The sequence below is a fragment of the Protopterus annectens genome, chromosome 9.part0, assembly GCF_019279795.1.
Source record: "Protopterus annectens isolate FY-2018-M chromosome 9.part0, PAN1.0, whole genome shotgun sequence".
Taxonomy (NCBI): domain Eukaryota; kingdom Metazoa; phylum Chordata; order Ceratodontiformes; family Protopteridae; genus Protopterus; species Protopterus annectens.
In genome coordinates, this window is record NC_056743.1 from 1,255,807,532 (window position 1) to 1,255,822,700 (window position 15,169).

A 15,169-nucleotide genomic window follows, 5' to 3' on the forward strand; every position below is an offset into this window, starting at 1 on the left:
GAAAGGCATACACGTGAAGGTTGCTCCAACTGAAGGATAGTGCATCTATTTTCCAGGCTTTGGATGAAACAGCCTTGTGCAAAACAGAGGTAGTTGGAAATTCAGAGGAGAAGCGAACAGATCTATGTCTGGAGTTCCCAAGCCATGGTCAACTGACGAAACACCTGAGGATCCAACTTCCATTCGTGAGGATCCACCATTTGCCTGCTCAGAACATCCGCTAACGAATTCTGTACCCCTGGCAGAAACTGTGCTCGAAGAGTGATGTGCAGATCCAAAGCAGTTTCCCATAACAGCATTGCTTGTCTGCAAAGAGGGTAAGAATGAGTTCCCCCCTGCTTGTTGATGTACCACATGACAGTTGTGTTGTCTGTTCGAATCAACACCAGTCCCGGTCGAAGTAGATCCTTGAATGCTTTTAAGGCAAATTGAACTGCCAGCATCGCCTTCATATTGATATGCAAGTGAAGCAACTCCGGGGGCCAAAGGTCTTGAATCCATTTTCCTTTGAAATGAGCACCCCAGGCTGACTCAGAGGCGTCTGTCGTTAATATCTGACTTGCCTCTGGTTGGGTCACAGAGAGTCCCTTGTTTAGGTGACATTCCTGAGCCCACCACACATTCCTTCTGAATGCAAGGAAGAATCCGAATGACAGTGTCCAAATCGTGGCTGTGTTTGAGTCCAAACGCTTTTGAGATACCATTGTAACTTCCTCATATGCAGTTTGACATTGGGAAGTACTAGAATGCAAGATGCCATGAACCCCAAGGCTTGAAGGACTGTCCTTGCAGTCAGCCTGGACAGTACTGATAGCTGTAGGAAGTACTGGTGAAGATTTCTTTGTTTGTCCGGGGTAAGAAATGCCATCCGAGTCGCTGTATTCAGTCTCACACCCAGAAAACACATCTCTCGTGAGGGTGCTAGACTGGACTTTATTTCGTTCACAGAATACCCCAGGCATCTGAAAACTGTCATCACACACTGCAGATGTCGAAGTAGTTCGTGCTTGCCTCGAGCCAGTATCAAACAATCGTCCAGATAAGGATAAATCTGAATTCCTTTTAGTCTGAGAAAAGCTATTACTGGAGCCAGGACTTTTTGTGAATACCCTGGGCGCAGTAGATAAGCCAAAGGGCAATGCAGAGAACTGATAATGCAAATTCCCAGTCCGAAACCTCAGGAATTTCCTGCAACTGGGCCGGATAGGAATGTGAAGATAGGCCTCCTTGAGATCCAAAGTCACCATCCAGTGATCCCTGCCCAGCATAGGCAACAGCTGTTGCAGTGTTAACATCTTGAATTTCGGAATTTCCAGAAAGGTGTTTAGAATGGATAAATCCAGAATGGGCCTCCAAGTATTTCCTTCTTTGGCACTAAGAAAAGACGGAATAAAACCCTGTGCCCTTTCCAGAAGGAACTTCCTGTATTGCTCCCAACTGGAGCAGAGAAGAAATCTGTGCCTGTGCTTCCAGTCTTTGCTGATGAGGCACATCCGGCATACCGTTGAAAGGCGGGAATGTGTGAAAATAAAATTTGTAGCCTCGAGTTATAATGTCCAACACCCATTTGTCTTGGGTAACCAAATGCCAATTCCTTTAGAAAAGTCCCAGTTTTCCGCCTAGAGGAGCTGCCAGCAAAGCAGAGTCCGGCAGCTGAAGACACAGGTCATTGGGTCTGCTTCCAAAAGGACTGACCCCTGCCCTCCCCAGCAGAAGGGGTAGAAGAACTCAAAGACCTAGAAGTAACAGGGCCCTGAAAGGAAGCCCTACCTCTACCACGCCTCGACCTGTCTCTAGAATGAAAATCCGAAGAGGGAAAAGACCATCCCTTAGCAGGCCAATTCCTATTGAACTTAGGGGGCTGAACCTGTAAAAATTCCTTAACTGTCTGCATAGACTTAGCTTTTTCCTCCATTTTTTTTTTTTTTTAAAACTAATTCCACTGGAGGGCCAAAAAGAACATCAGATTGCAAAGGAGCATCCATAATTCGAGCTTAAACATGCTCTGACAAGGACTGATCTTTAAGCCAGGCATGTCTGCGAACAGAACTAGTAGCAGCCACCCTGGAAGAAGCTTGTAAAGCATCAAAACCACACTGCAGAGAATGCTTACCAACCTGGTCTGAAGCATGCACTAAATCCTGAAGCTCCTTACAGTCAATACCTTCAGCTAAAGCATCTACTTTACATTTCAATTGACTTAACAAAAAATTCTGATACCTGAGCATATGAAACTGACAATTTAAAGCCCTCATAGCCAAAGTAGAAGAGGTATACAGTTTTTTACCCCACCTATCCAGGGCCCTAGCATCCTTGTCCAGAGGAACTGGATTCTTAACCACAGAAGCCTTAACACCTTTGGGGCCTTGAGAAATAGTTTCTGGATCAGCCCTAGGACTCTTAAACAAGTACTTGTGAGCTTCCGGAACCCTGTAGTATCTATCTGGTTTAACAGGGGCAGGAGGCAGAGAATCTGGGTTAAGGGCAGCCTCAAAAACACATCCTGAACAACATCCAGTACAGGAGGAATAGCCAAGGGCCTGTGCTGAGGCAAAAACAAAAATTCTCTCAGCCTTTTACGAGAATCAGAATAATCCTGGCCTTCCCATTTGAAATGTTCCCTCATGGAATGCAAAGTTTCAGAGAAAGAAAAATCTTCTGGAGGGGACGCAGGGGGAGAAGCATCCTCAGCCTCCGAATCAGAATAGGGAGGGAAATCCTGAAGGTCTTCCACAGAGGAATCTGACTCATTGGAAGACTGAACCAAACCCTCCAACTCTGTCTCTACCCTGGGCCTCTTCTCAGGGGGGAGGCATGGAACCCCTAATTAAAGTAATCAAATCATCAGCCATCTTTAACATGTGCTTCCTAGGAGCTGGACCCTGGGGAAAAGCACCCGCAGGGGCAGACTTAGACTTAGAATGGCCTTTGCCTAGAGAAGGAGGAGGCTTAACCACCCTACGAGGGGAGGGAGCCAGACAGAGGAGCACCCTCAACCTGGCCTAACAAAGGAGAAGCCACCCCCTGTAGTAACAAAGGCTCCCCTTGACACTCAGGTACACTGTCAGAAAGAGCCACTGAAGCAGCCAGTGGTTCTACAGGACCGACGTCCGGAGTGGACGCCTCATCCTGCTTGGACCGCAAAGACTTTTCTTTGCGCTTCTTAGAAGAGCCAGTCGGAGAATCCGACGGCATGTTGTAATTACAACGTTTACAAAACACCAGCCTAGCACAGTCCAACCGACGTTTAATAGTACGCTTATTAAAAGTAGCACAAAAGCGACACCCAACAACGTCGTGCTCAGGCCCTAAACAAGGAATGCAGAGTGAATGGTAATCCCTATGAGGAATCTGTTTCCCACAAGAAATACAGTTATTAACTTTTTCTGACATCCGTCAATACTGAGACAAGAAAAAGACAAAAAAAAAAAGTCCCCAACTTAGCCCAACTTGGTTTCCGGTCTGAAACTCGAAAACCGACAATTCCAGAACGCCGAACGGCACTTGCAAATTCTGCTTCTGCTCAGGACCATGCGGCAAGAAAGACTGAAGTTATGGCGTCGGTCATGCGCATTTATACTGACACCACGTCAGTCTTGGGCGCCATGACCGACGCCAGATCTAGCCCTTTGGTATTCGGGCCGATGGTGGGCAGCGGAGTACCCATTAGTCAGGACTGCAGCAATGGGAGACGACGAACATCATACCACTTACCTGTGAGGAGCCACACTTCCTTTTGGCAAGGTACACCAAGTACCACCAGTTATGAATTGCTGTACAAGGTGACTGCATGGGCAGTCTTAGATGACAAGTCATCCTAAGCAAACTGTTCCAATGCACCCCCAACCCACCATCACCCTGGCACACACCCAATGCTTCCCCATTTTCCTCCCATCCTTGCCTCTAAATACAATCTACAATACTTCAGTTTTCACATAGCATGTGTAATAAGACTGCTGAAAAGCAAGACAAACTATCAAAATATCCTTACTGGCAGAGGCCATACAGTACAAATAGTGTAGGAATATAATTTAGCTGGGAGAAGCTAACAGGTTCTAAATGCTTTCAGATGCATTGCGACACTCCAACCTACAGTCAAATGATAGTCCACACTTTTTTTTATTCAGGGCAAGGTAAGAAACTATTTAAGGAAAAAATGGGTTGTGTTGAAGACTGAACACATGGTAGTTACTAGGAGATAGTTTATGGACAAATACTATTCTAAGAAAATGCTTGTGACTGGCACAAAATTATTTTCTGGGATGACTGCCTTCCTCTCTACCAACCCCCCCCAAAAAAAGATAGTCTCTTTAGTTGTACCCCTCTGTCGTTAAAGTGGGATGAAAGTGAATGGACAAATGTCTATAGCTGCCACCAGCCAACACACAACTTCAAATATATATCTACACAGTAGACCTCTTCAACCATCACCCCAAAAGGCAGACACACTTTCACTGGTTTGAATTCAAAAGGTTACACAAAAAAAAAGTAAAAGCAGATATAACAGCTACATATTTAAATCTACTGCTATTGGATGTACATATGCAGTGTGCCTCCTTTCTCTCACCCAAAGAAGACAGCCATGTGTACATGCAACTCATTTCAATTGTGGAGAAAGTAATGGAGGGGAGGCGGGGACTAATTCCAACTTGTTCCTACAAATGCACACTGGCCACAGACAAAATTATAGTGAATACCCTTGAAGTGTGACTGAGAATGTTAAAGAAATAATGAACTCATTGCCACCAGCCAACACACAAGCTAAACTAACCTTCTGTGCACACATCTGAAATTTTACAATAGAGACAATTAAAAAAGATAATGATCACAGTATTCCCAGCCACCACACAAACTATAGTAATCTGTGTCCAGGACTGAGTAGGGTCAATTTTAGATTAAGTAGGATCCATGCAAGGCATGCTGGACAAGCCACGCTGCTTCGCAAGGGACGGCTTGCACCTGTCACCCCTGGGATTCCGGATATTGGCAAAGGCTCTTGCCACCCCCATAGTGCCTTTTTTAGGCAAGGCTCAAATTCTAAACCTACCACCCTAGAACACAAAAAAGGAAAAAAACTAAGGGTAATGCTGCTCAATGCCAGAAGTCTAAATCTCAAAATGCACGCACTCGAGGCCCTTCTCAGTATGGAGAACATCGATGTCTGTGCAGTGACAGAAACCTGGTTCAAGGCTCCTGAGAGCACCCCAGCACTATCAGGTTTTACCTCTTATCATGCGTTCCGGCCCCAAAATCCGGACAATACCAAGAAAGGAGGGGGGGTATCCATATTCAAAGACACCCACACCTCAAGACTGGTGGCAACGCACGATGCATCGGAGACCATCCAGGTGCAATTAACCATAGGCAAGACTGCTCTACAAATTGTAGCATGTTACAGGCCACCCTCACAAACTCAGGAACCTCACATGGCCTTCCTGAAAACACTAGAGGGGATAAATGTATCACCAAACACCATCATACTAGGTGACTTCAATTACCCTAATATAGACTGGGAACACTACTCAAGCCCAAACACCCTAGCCCAAAAGTTCCTGGAATTCATAAACTCAAATGCCATGGAACAACTAGTCACCATCCCCACAAGAGGAGAAAACATACTTGATCTCATCATCACGAACATGGGAGCACAATGTTCAACACCGGAAGTATACCCCTCACTGGTGAGATCAGATCACAAACTAATCTCGCTGGAGGTCCTCATCCCACCCCCACCTGAAATAAAAAAGACCACAGTAAAGAACTTCTCGAAAGCCGACTTCACACTTCTAAAGACTAGTGTGGTCTCCTTTAAGGCCCCAGAGCCTGCAGAAAACAGTACTCAAGCCGCTGAATCACTTACAAATGCCTTCTACCAGCACCTGCAGGACTGCATGGATAAGGCAATCCCAAGCAAAACAAAGACTCTTTGTACCAAAGGCAAGCGTCCAGTCTGGTGGACCCCAGCCATAAACAAACTCTACAACAAAAGAGGAAGCTACTACAAGATAGAGCAAAATCCTTAAAAGGTAAGACACCCTTGATCACTATAAGTAAAAAACTAAGAGCTCTCATAAAATCATCCAAAGCAAATTTTGAGAGAAAAATAGCTAAAGACTCAAAAGACAATCATAAGGCCTTCTTTAGCTATGTTAGAAACCTGGGAGGAAACTCCCAGATATGCTCAGAACTAGTTCAAAATGATGTGAAGATTACTGATCCTACAGACATTGCCAACATACTGGCTGACAGGTTCAGTGCAAACTTCTCCCCCAAAAGGAGAGATATCTATACCAAGCGATTGCAGCCCCCAAACATCTCCAACGCCCAAGTGAGAACTGCTCTCTCCAAAGCAAAAAACACAGCATCCATGGGACCTGATGGTGTCCCCGGCTGTGTGCTCCATGAACTCAACGAGGAATTAAACCAACAGCTAGGACAGCTGTTTAATCATAGTCTTACCTCTGGATACGTACCCAGGGAGTGGCGCACTACAACTGTGGTCCCACTTCACAAAGGCGGTGCCTCCACCGACCCTGAAATTACCGCCCATTAGCTTGACAAGCCTTATCTGCAAAGCCATGGAGAGGATCATAATGGACCTCATAAATAAAGACATAGGGAATTTGCAGACTTTGGATCCATCCCAGTTTGGCTTTGTCAAAGGCAGATCATGCCTTCTAAACTTGGTTGACTTTTTGAAACAGTCACCAAAGCCATTGATGAGGGAAAGGCAGTCCATACAGCCTACCTCGATCTGGCGAAGGCCTTCGATACAATACCCCACTTGGGTATCATTGAAAAACTCATCAGCTTAAATGTTAACCCATACATCACAAGATGGGTTGCAAACTGGCTGAGTGACAGAACCCACAGGGTCAGAGTTGCTGGAGCCATGTCAGACTCAAAGCCAGTCACAAGTGGTGTACCACAGGGCTCAGTCCTGGGCCCACTCTTGTTTGGCATCTACTTTTCCGAAGTACAAGCAAACACAGGAGGGTTATGGCTGACAAAGTTTGCAGATGACTGCAAACTGGGTGCCATAGTAGAAAACACATCTGACACAGATATCCTTCAGAAGGGTCTCACAGAAACGGATAACTGGTGCCAGAGCCATGGCCTAAAGTTAAATGCCAAAAATGCATAGTCATACCCTTCGGGAAAAACAAGGTTACCCCTAGCTACCAAATAGGTGGCAATCCACTGAGCACAGAAGAAGTTATCAGGGACCTGGGGACCCAGGTTGATAGTAGTCTGTCATTCGACACCCATGTAGCTAAAGTAGTTAGGAAGACCTTCTACATTGCCCACCTTATCATGAAGGGATTCTCATCTAGATCGGTCATAGTCTCCCTATACTCATCACTCATCAGACCAATGATTGAGTACAATGCCCCATTCGGAATGTATCTGACCCGACACTTGCAGCAGCTGGAGAGGCCACAAATGTTCCTCACCAAAAGGATAAAGGGTCTCAAACATCTGTCCTATGCTGCCCGACTGAAAGAACTCCAGCTCTATTCAGTCGCACGCTTGCTCAGAGGTGACCTTTGCCTAACATACAAGGCCATGTCAAACCCAGATTTGATGAATATGCTTCACCTCAAAAATCTAGATCCGTCAGAGTCACAAGGGCGGGAGACTTAAACCTCGACACGGCTATTAATAGGACGTGCTGGAGGGATAGATTCATCACCCAAAGACTCCCTATGCTGTGGAATAAAATCCCGGTATATGTGAGGCAGAGCACCTCGCTGGCCTTGTTCAAGAGAAATCTTGACCAATGGATGGGAGATCGCAGATATACCCCAGGGATTACCTCAGTGTCACTGCTCAACAGAGGCACAGCAAAATAATGGGTATAGTTCCCCATACTAAAGGGGTGGCGTAAGCCACAAAACTATGGGCTAGGCTTGTAAATGCCCTCGGGCAGATAGCCTAGTATGAACCTATGAACTTACTAAGCCACTTCTACACCCAGAAATGAGTCAGAAATACCAAGAGTCTAAACGGTTTGCAATTCATTTCACACCCTATATTTTCAATACTGGAAAGGTACACACTTACACTGACCATGCCCCAGACAAGCCAGGTCTATCAAGACAGACACCCACATACCATGCTTTCTACAGACAACTGGGTTCATAAGTTTGTACTAGGCAAACAGCCACTGGGGCCTTTTTGAGCCTAGCTATGCAGCCCACATCTATAAGTTCTGGCAGCCTTGGTAATGTAAGCAGGGGCTTGGCAGATTAACATTTACATGCAGGGGCCTAGCAGATGAACCATTTACAGAAGAGCATCAATTTACCTAAGACATGCATTTGAAGTATTGGAGGAAATCGATGCACCTGAATAAAACCTACACAAAGACAAGGATAACATACAGACGCTGCAAAAACAGAACCATAACCAAGAATTCAAACATGAAGGCAGCATTGTGAGATGCAAACAGTATTCACTGTGTTACTGTACCAACACGGTTTTCCTTTCCCACACATCCTACCCAGACCACCAAAAATAGCCACTCACTGTGATGGAAAAAAAAAAAAAAAAAAAAAATTACAGCCAACCTGTTACTCAAATGTACATTAACATCTCCCCCTACACACACAAGCATATATCACAATAATGATCAGTTTTCCACATAATTTGAGTGCAGATAAAGAAACTCAAGCGAACTAGTAAAAATCTTAGGAAACATACTTGAGGAAATTAAATGTGTTTGCTCTCAATGATTCAATCACCTTGCAAGTATTTACCATAAACGGACTTCCTGACAGAACTTTATTCCCTATTAGGAAAAATTCCTGACAGGTGGCAACCTAAAGACTAAGAATATATCAAATGTGCATTAGACCACCTAACCAGTTGTGTTCAGGTAGAGTGATAAATACACACACGGTTCGTTTGTACATTATGTTTAGTCACTCGTGACTAAAGACGGTCAATTTCTGGAGTTGTACTCTTTTCCACATCGTACTTCTGAGACTACTAGCATCTTAAACACTCGAGTTATTCCTCCTCACTACCGTGACTTCCGCCAAACTTTCCCCATGTGTCAATTACCAAGACACAGTACAGGGAGCTATATACCAAACTACGATTTTCGCAAAATGCCCACTTTTCTGTCTCATATTTTTAGCCCGTTATGTTTCTGGCAAATCATTGCCAAATCTTTGAGGAATGTCACACAATAATGACAAACTTCGGATTCAACTTCATACCCTTCAGAAATTCATGCCAATGCAAAACCTGTTATTCTACGAACTTTCCAAGTTTGTAAGAGAAATACTTAGAAAAAGTGTCCCTATTTTTGGCCATTTGTCCAGACTTCTTGTTCTGAAAGGTTGACAGCTATAACTACACTATACATTTCCAAAAAAATCGCAATCACACAAGCGCCAATTTAAGTTCACATGCATGCAAAACTACTACGAGAAAACAGCTTACTTCAAAGTTGGCAAATCAATGTAATAATGAAAATAAACACACTTTTCCAACATACCACCTTTTATAAAACCGGTGTAATGTAAAGCCACATTATCACGTACTTAGTACTTGATGCCTTATAATTCTACAAACATGTTTCCTCCACCGCCACTTTCTTGTGTTACAAAAAGAAGTGACCGCTGCGATTGCGACTTTGATATTAAAGTTCCTTCCGGTAACTTCAGCTGGAAGGAATAATTTGAAGTAATTTCATTTAAAGCATTATCAGACGTAAATTTTATTATTATATCTAAATGAACAGCTTATTAGCCCAATATAACCGAACACTCAATCCACAGCAGCAAGAAATATTTTTAGACAGGTGATTCACACAAACGAGCTTTTCTATAGGTGGATTGGAAAAGTGCATCTGAAACTAATTCCGGTTAAGCATTGGCTTTGTGTAGTTAATGTTGCAGAGCAACGAAGTTCCGTTTGTCAAATAGCTAAGATTTGCTTTCCTTTTGTTATCCAGTGCAGAGGATTGTTTACTGTGACCCATTTGTATGCTCTCATTTTGCCTCCTAGGTTATTTTGAAGATAGCAAACACAATATAACCAACGCCAGTCATTAGTTTTCATACGTTTTGTTAAAAAAACTCATCTTGATACAAAACTTGTTCATAGGCGAGTATTGGGACAGCAACAGAAGGGAGGGAGTCAACCTAACCATGCTTCCAAATGTATTTAGCAGTTTTAATGGCCTAGGTTCGCACGGGCGGTAAAACATTTATAGGCTGCCGGTGTTTTCTGGAGACATAGGTGTCAGACCAGGGTACATTTTCAATTACTTGCCCACTGATCTAAGTTATCGGCTATTTTGAGGATCGATAACCCACCAGATGCGCAGTAGCAAACATTTATACAGTAGATTATACTAGAGGTATGATAACCGCAGTATTACCTTCCAAGCTTGTAAGCAGCAAAACATTACTTCAAAGACAGTCATGAAGCAGATACAGTCTAGCTAGAAAGTAATCTAAAGCACGAGTATTTTTACAGTAAGAAAAGGCAAAAACGCATCATTTACTTTACCCGGAGGCTATTCACATTAAAATTAGTTTGTAGAACCTTACTGCCTGTTGTACATCACATTTCAGTCAGTCGGGCAGAGTTCACACCACTCAAAACTGTTTCTCTAAACAATACTTTTAAAGGCTGAAAGCGTTTGCAGTAGCAGCACCGTTGCACAGCACTTGTTGGGGGTGGTGCAGGGGGGTTTGCCCCACTGAAAAAGTAAAAAATTTCGATGAATGGAGTTCGTTGTGTGCATAAATATTTTGTAAGGGGCTGTATCTGGCAAAGGAACCCGCTAAAACATTACAGACTAATTCTCAAACCCGCTGCTTCTTTTACAGTAAAAGTCATTGCTGACGTTTTGCTCTTTAAAGAGCTGTTTTTTGAAGCTTTAAATACTACATTATACCGTGTCAATCATGGTGTATTTACATACTGAAACTCTGCCCGCCACCTTGTCAAACAGGCCACGCCCATTCCTGAACGAACGGAAGGGTGGTTTAACCATCTTCAATATCGTCTCATTATCTAGCAAAACAGTCAAGGCAGCTCATTTTTCTCGTCTGACCCTTCATCTGAGGTTAGGGTTACCACCTGTCCCACTTTGCGAGGGACAGTCCCTCTTTGGGCAGTTGTGTCCTGCAAAAAATGTGAAAATATGGCAGATGTCCTGAGATTTTAGGACAAAATTATTTTCTATATTTTATTTAATAGTTGCATAAAACAGTTATTCTGTATCTAAAACACCTAAAAGTTATAAGAAACAGAATAAGGAACTAAAATGCTACAAGAATAAACTTTTATTCAGGCAAAAAACTGAAGTTCTGCCCTTTGTATGTTATTCTGTATCTGAAACACCTAAATGTTTATAAGAAACAGAATAAGGAACTAAAATGCTACAAGAATAAACTTTTATTCAGGCAAAAAACTGAAGTTCTGTCCTTTGTACTGGCCGTGGGTATGTTTTTGCCCTGCAAAATCAGATGTTTGTAGCACAAATGTCCCACTTTGGGCATTTGGCAAGGTGGCAACCCCATCTGAGGTGTCCATATTACTGTCCAGTACCTCTTCTGAATCCAAGCCAGTTCCATCCGCAGGGCCGGTGCTAGCATTTTTTGGAGCCCCCAGCAAGGTTCAAGTTGGGGGCCCTACTCAAGAGAACATCAAGCGTGACCACATTGCCATTGCACCTCCGTCCCTCTCAAGCTCATCCAGCACCATTTAACCACTAGTGTCACTACATTCAGATTATTAAGAATTGATGTGCCAAGCCACAGACTGGCATTTAGTACCAAATTTACATTACAATAAACTTCTGTACTACAGTACGGTAGCTAATCATAGGTACACACATTGACTGACAATACCAATGTTGCATTAAGACAACCCCCTGTGCCATAGTAAGGTAGCTACTCACAGGTGCACACTGACTAGCATTTAGTACCAATGTTACAATCCTGATAAACCCCTGTACCACAGCAAGGTAGCGACTCACAGGTGCACACACTGACTGGAATACAGTACCAATGTGACATTATGAAACCCCTGTACCACAGCAAGGTTGCCACTCACAGATGCAGAGACTGACTGCATACTCAACTGCCCAGATTTTCAAAGAATGTCCAGATGTGACTCGTTTGGTCTGTTCCTCAATTTAGAGTTTTTTGGATTTTTTGTGGCAAATCATTGATGACTGAATTCATTAAATGACAGGCATTTCAGTTTAACTTCATATACCCTTCAGAACATTCATGGTAAGACCTTTTATTCTAACATTTTAAGTTTATAAGAGCAATATTTAAAATTTGCCCAGATCTTTGGGGCTGGAACTCCATTATCTGTGGCTTTGTCCAGATTTTGTGCCAGGAGATAGAGCTACAGCTGGCATTTAGTAGCAATGTTACATTATGACAAGCCTCTGTACCGCATTAAGGTAGCCAGTCCCAAATAGGTACACAAAGACACCCACAATGACTCCCCAAAGACACCCACAATGACTCCCCAAAGACACCCACAATGACTCCCCAAAGACACCCACAATGACTCCCCAAAGACACCCACATTGACTCCCCAAAGACACCCACATTGACTCCCCAAAGACACCCACATTGACTCCCCAAAGACACCCACATTGACTGGCATTTAGTAGCAATGTTGTTACATTACGATAAGCCTCTGTACCGCATCAAGGTAGCCAGTCCCAGAGGTACACAAAGACAGAGACACAGACTCCCACACACAGAGAGACACAGACACATGATAAAGACTGCACTACAGCAAGACTGAACATTAACACCCACACAATTACTGACATGCAGAACAGTCACACTGCAGATGTACACAACACAGCTATAGGACACAGAAAAGACTACAGACAACATATAAGGGAAAGCCATGGGGTTTACAGAGCCTGAGGCAGACTCAAACCCATGCACAAGAGAGTAATGGGGATTAGTAAGTCTGACACAGGCAGACTCAAACCCAGAGAGAAAAAGGTAAATACCAAAGTGGCATTCATCTTCCATGTGCATTTTTACCTCTTCAGCTTCTGACTGCTGCCACTTGTCTGTTCTTCCTTCACTTCTGTCCTAGCCCCTGATGAGTCCTGCTATTCCCAACTGTCCTACCATCCTGAAGAGTCCTGCCACTACCCTGCCATTCCACATGAGTCCTTCTGCTCCCAAGTCCTGCCACTACCTTGCCGCTCCACACAAGTCCTTCTGCTCCCTACAAGTCCTGCCACTACCCTGCCGCTCCACACGAGTCCTTCTCCTAACAAGTCCTGCCACTCCCGAGTCCAGCTGCTCCTAGCTGCCTTTGCCTAACATCCTGCTAGTTCCATCATCATGGTCCTACCTGTTGGAGGTACGCAAACAAAAAAAGTGAATACACAGCATACAAGCCACACTAAAGTACTACCTGAAAATTACTGCCCGACAGCATTATAAAAGATTACTGGAAAGGAAATATGAGCACATACCTAATCTACAGTTTTACTGGGATCTTACTAATTTTCTTCCAGACAAAGTCTTCAATGAGGCTGCCATGTGATACACTTTGTCACACTTCATCCCACTTCATGCTCAATTGAGAGCACAGCTAAGCCTGAAAGTCTCTCCTGACTCATTGACAAACGCAGGTATGTCAATATGAGTTTCAGCTTAGAAAAGCTGCGTTCTGCAGTAGCCACTGTAACGGGTGCAGTCAAATAAATGTGCAGTGAAACATTATATATATAGTCTTGCAAGTGGTTGCGAATAAGGAAATTTAACAGTCAGTGGTGATGATTCGTTATCATTCGAGAAAGGCTTTTAAGTGTGTGTCCAAGGTCAGAGTCATCAATATCACAGTGGCCACTTATTCTTGTCAGTCAGTTGTTCTTTGAGCCTTGCAGTGTGTCTTCTGCAACATCACTCAAGGCTTTAATAATATTTGATAAAAATCCAAAGGCCTTATCAAACTCAGAAAGCTGCTGAAACGATTGGATTGTTGTGTCCAGCAGCACATTGAAGAACTCCACACGGAATTTTACCACTGGATCCTGTACAGTCTGAATCTTCTCCTTCATATAGTCAAAGAACCGTTTCTTTCCTCTGTCTCTTTTCTTGAAATGTGGTGCCAACATCCAGTTCTTCCGCTATCTTGGAGGCTTTGCCCATGGCATGTTGAAATCCCGTTTCTCTAATTCTTTAGCAGGTCCATAGTGGATGCCAGCACTTTGACACATGTCAAAATATCAGATGGACACTGCAGAACTTTGCTTGTGCGATTTACCTCTGTCAGCACATCATACCAAACCACTAAACATACAATGAACTGGTATGACATAAGTTCTGAGCACAGTCCTCTTGCTTGTTGATATGTTGCAGCATCATTTGTACATACTGCTTGACCCAGCTCCTGTAATGCCTCATTGACTCCCTTCAACCGAAATCTTACTGCCTTGACAGAGTCTATCCTGCATTCCCAGCGAGTCTGACAGTGGCTTCACAGTGACATGTGTGCCATTTTAAGATCTGCCATCGACTTGTTGATGTTGAACAGAGTAAGTAAATGTTCTGCAAACATCAAAAGAATGACACTGCCTGTACTGATGAATGTGCTCCATCACCAACTAGAAGATTTAAATTATGGCAGGCACACTGCACATAAAAAGTCCTTGAATTCATCTGTTTTATCCGGGCCTGCAGTCCAGTGAGTTTCCCCTTCATGTTGCTGCCATTGTTGTATCCTTGTCCTCGACAGTCAATGTCCAGTTGATGATTTTGAAGAGTCTGAAGAGCTTCTGTCAGTCCTGCCCCAGTTGTCATTCACAGGCACAAATCCCAGAAAATGTTCAACTGTGGCTGCAGTCTGTGAAATATCCGCATACTGAACTACTACAGTCATTTGCTCTTGATTGCTGATGTCTGGCGTGCAATCAAGAATCACAGAAAAGTACCTAGCGTCCTTCACCTTCCCTGCAATGATCCTTAAAACATTTGCAATCAGCTGGATAACTTCATTCTGTATGTCCTTCCAAAGATAGTGATCCATTATGTCTTTATTATGAATACGACGCAAATGTTCAGCCATGACAGGGTCAAACTGTGACAAAAGTTGCACTTGACCTAAGAAGTTGCCATTGCCATAGGTGTCCAGGGCATCAGTTGTATCACAGAAT

General features: G+C 43.7%; 1 protein-coding gene across 1 annotated transcript in view; it reads right to left on the reverse strand.

Moving 5' to 3' along the window:
* SSRP1 (structure specific recognition protein 1) overlaps positions 1-10,890 on the reverse strand; it is a gene marked incomplete in the record, with an annotated part of 1,053,281 nt that extends 1,042,391 nt beyond the window's left edge. The window contains 1 exon segment of the mRNA XM_044084178.1: positions 10,525-10,890.
* Positions 10,891-15,169: the final 4,279 nt, after the last annotated feature.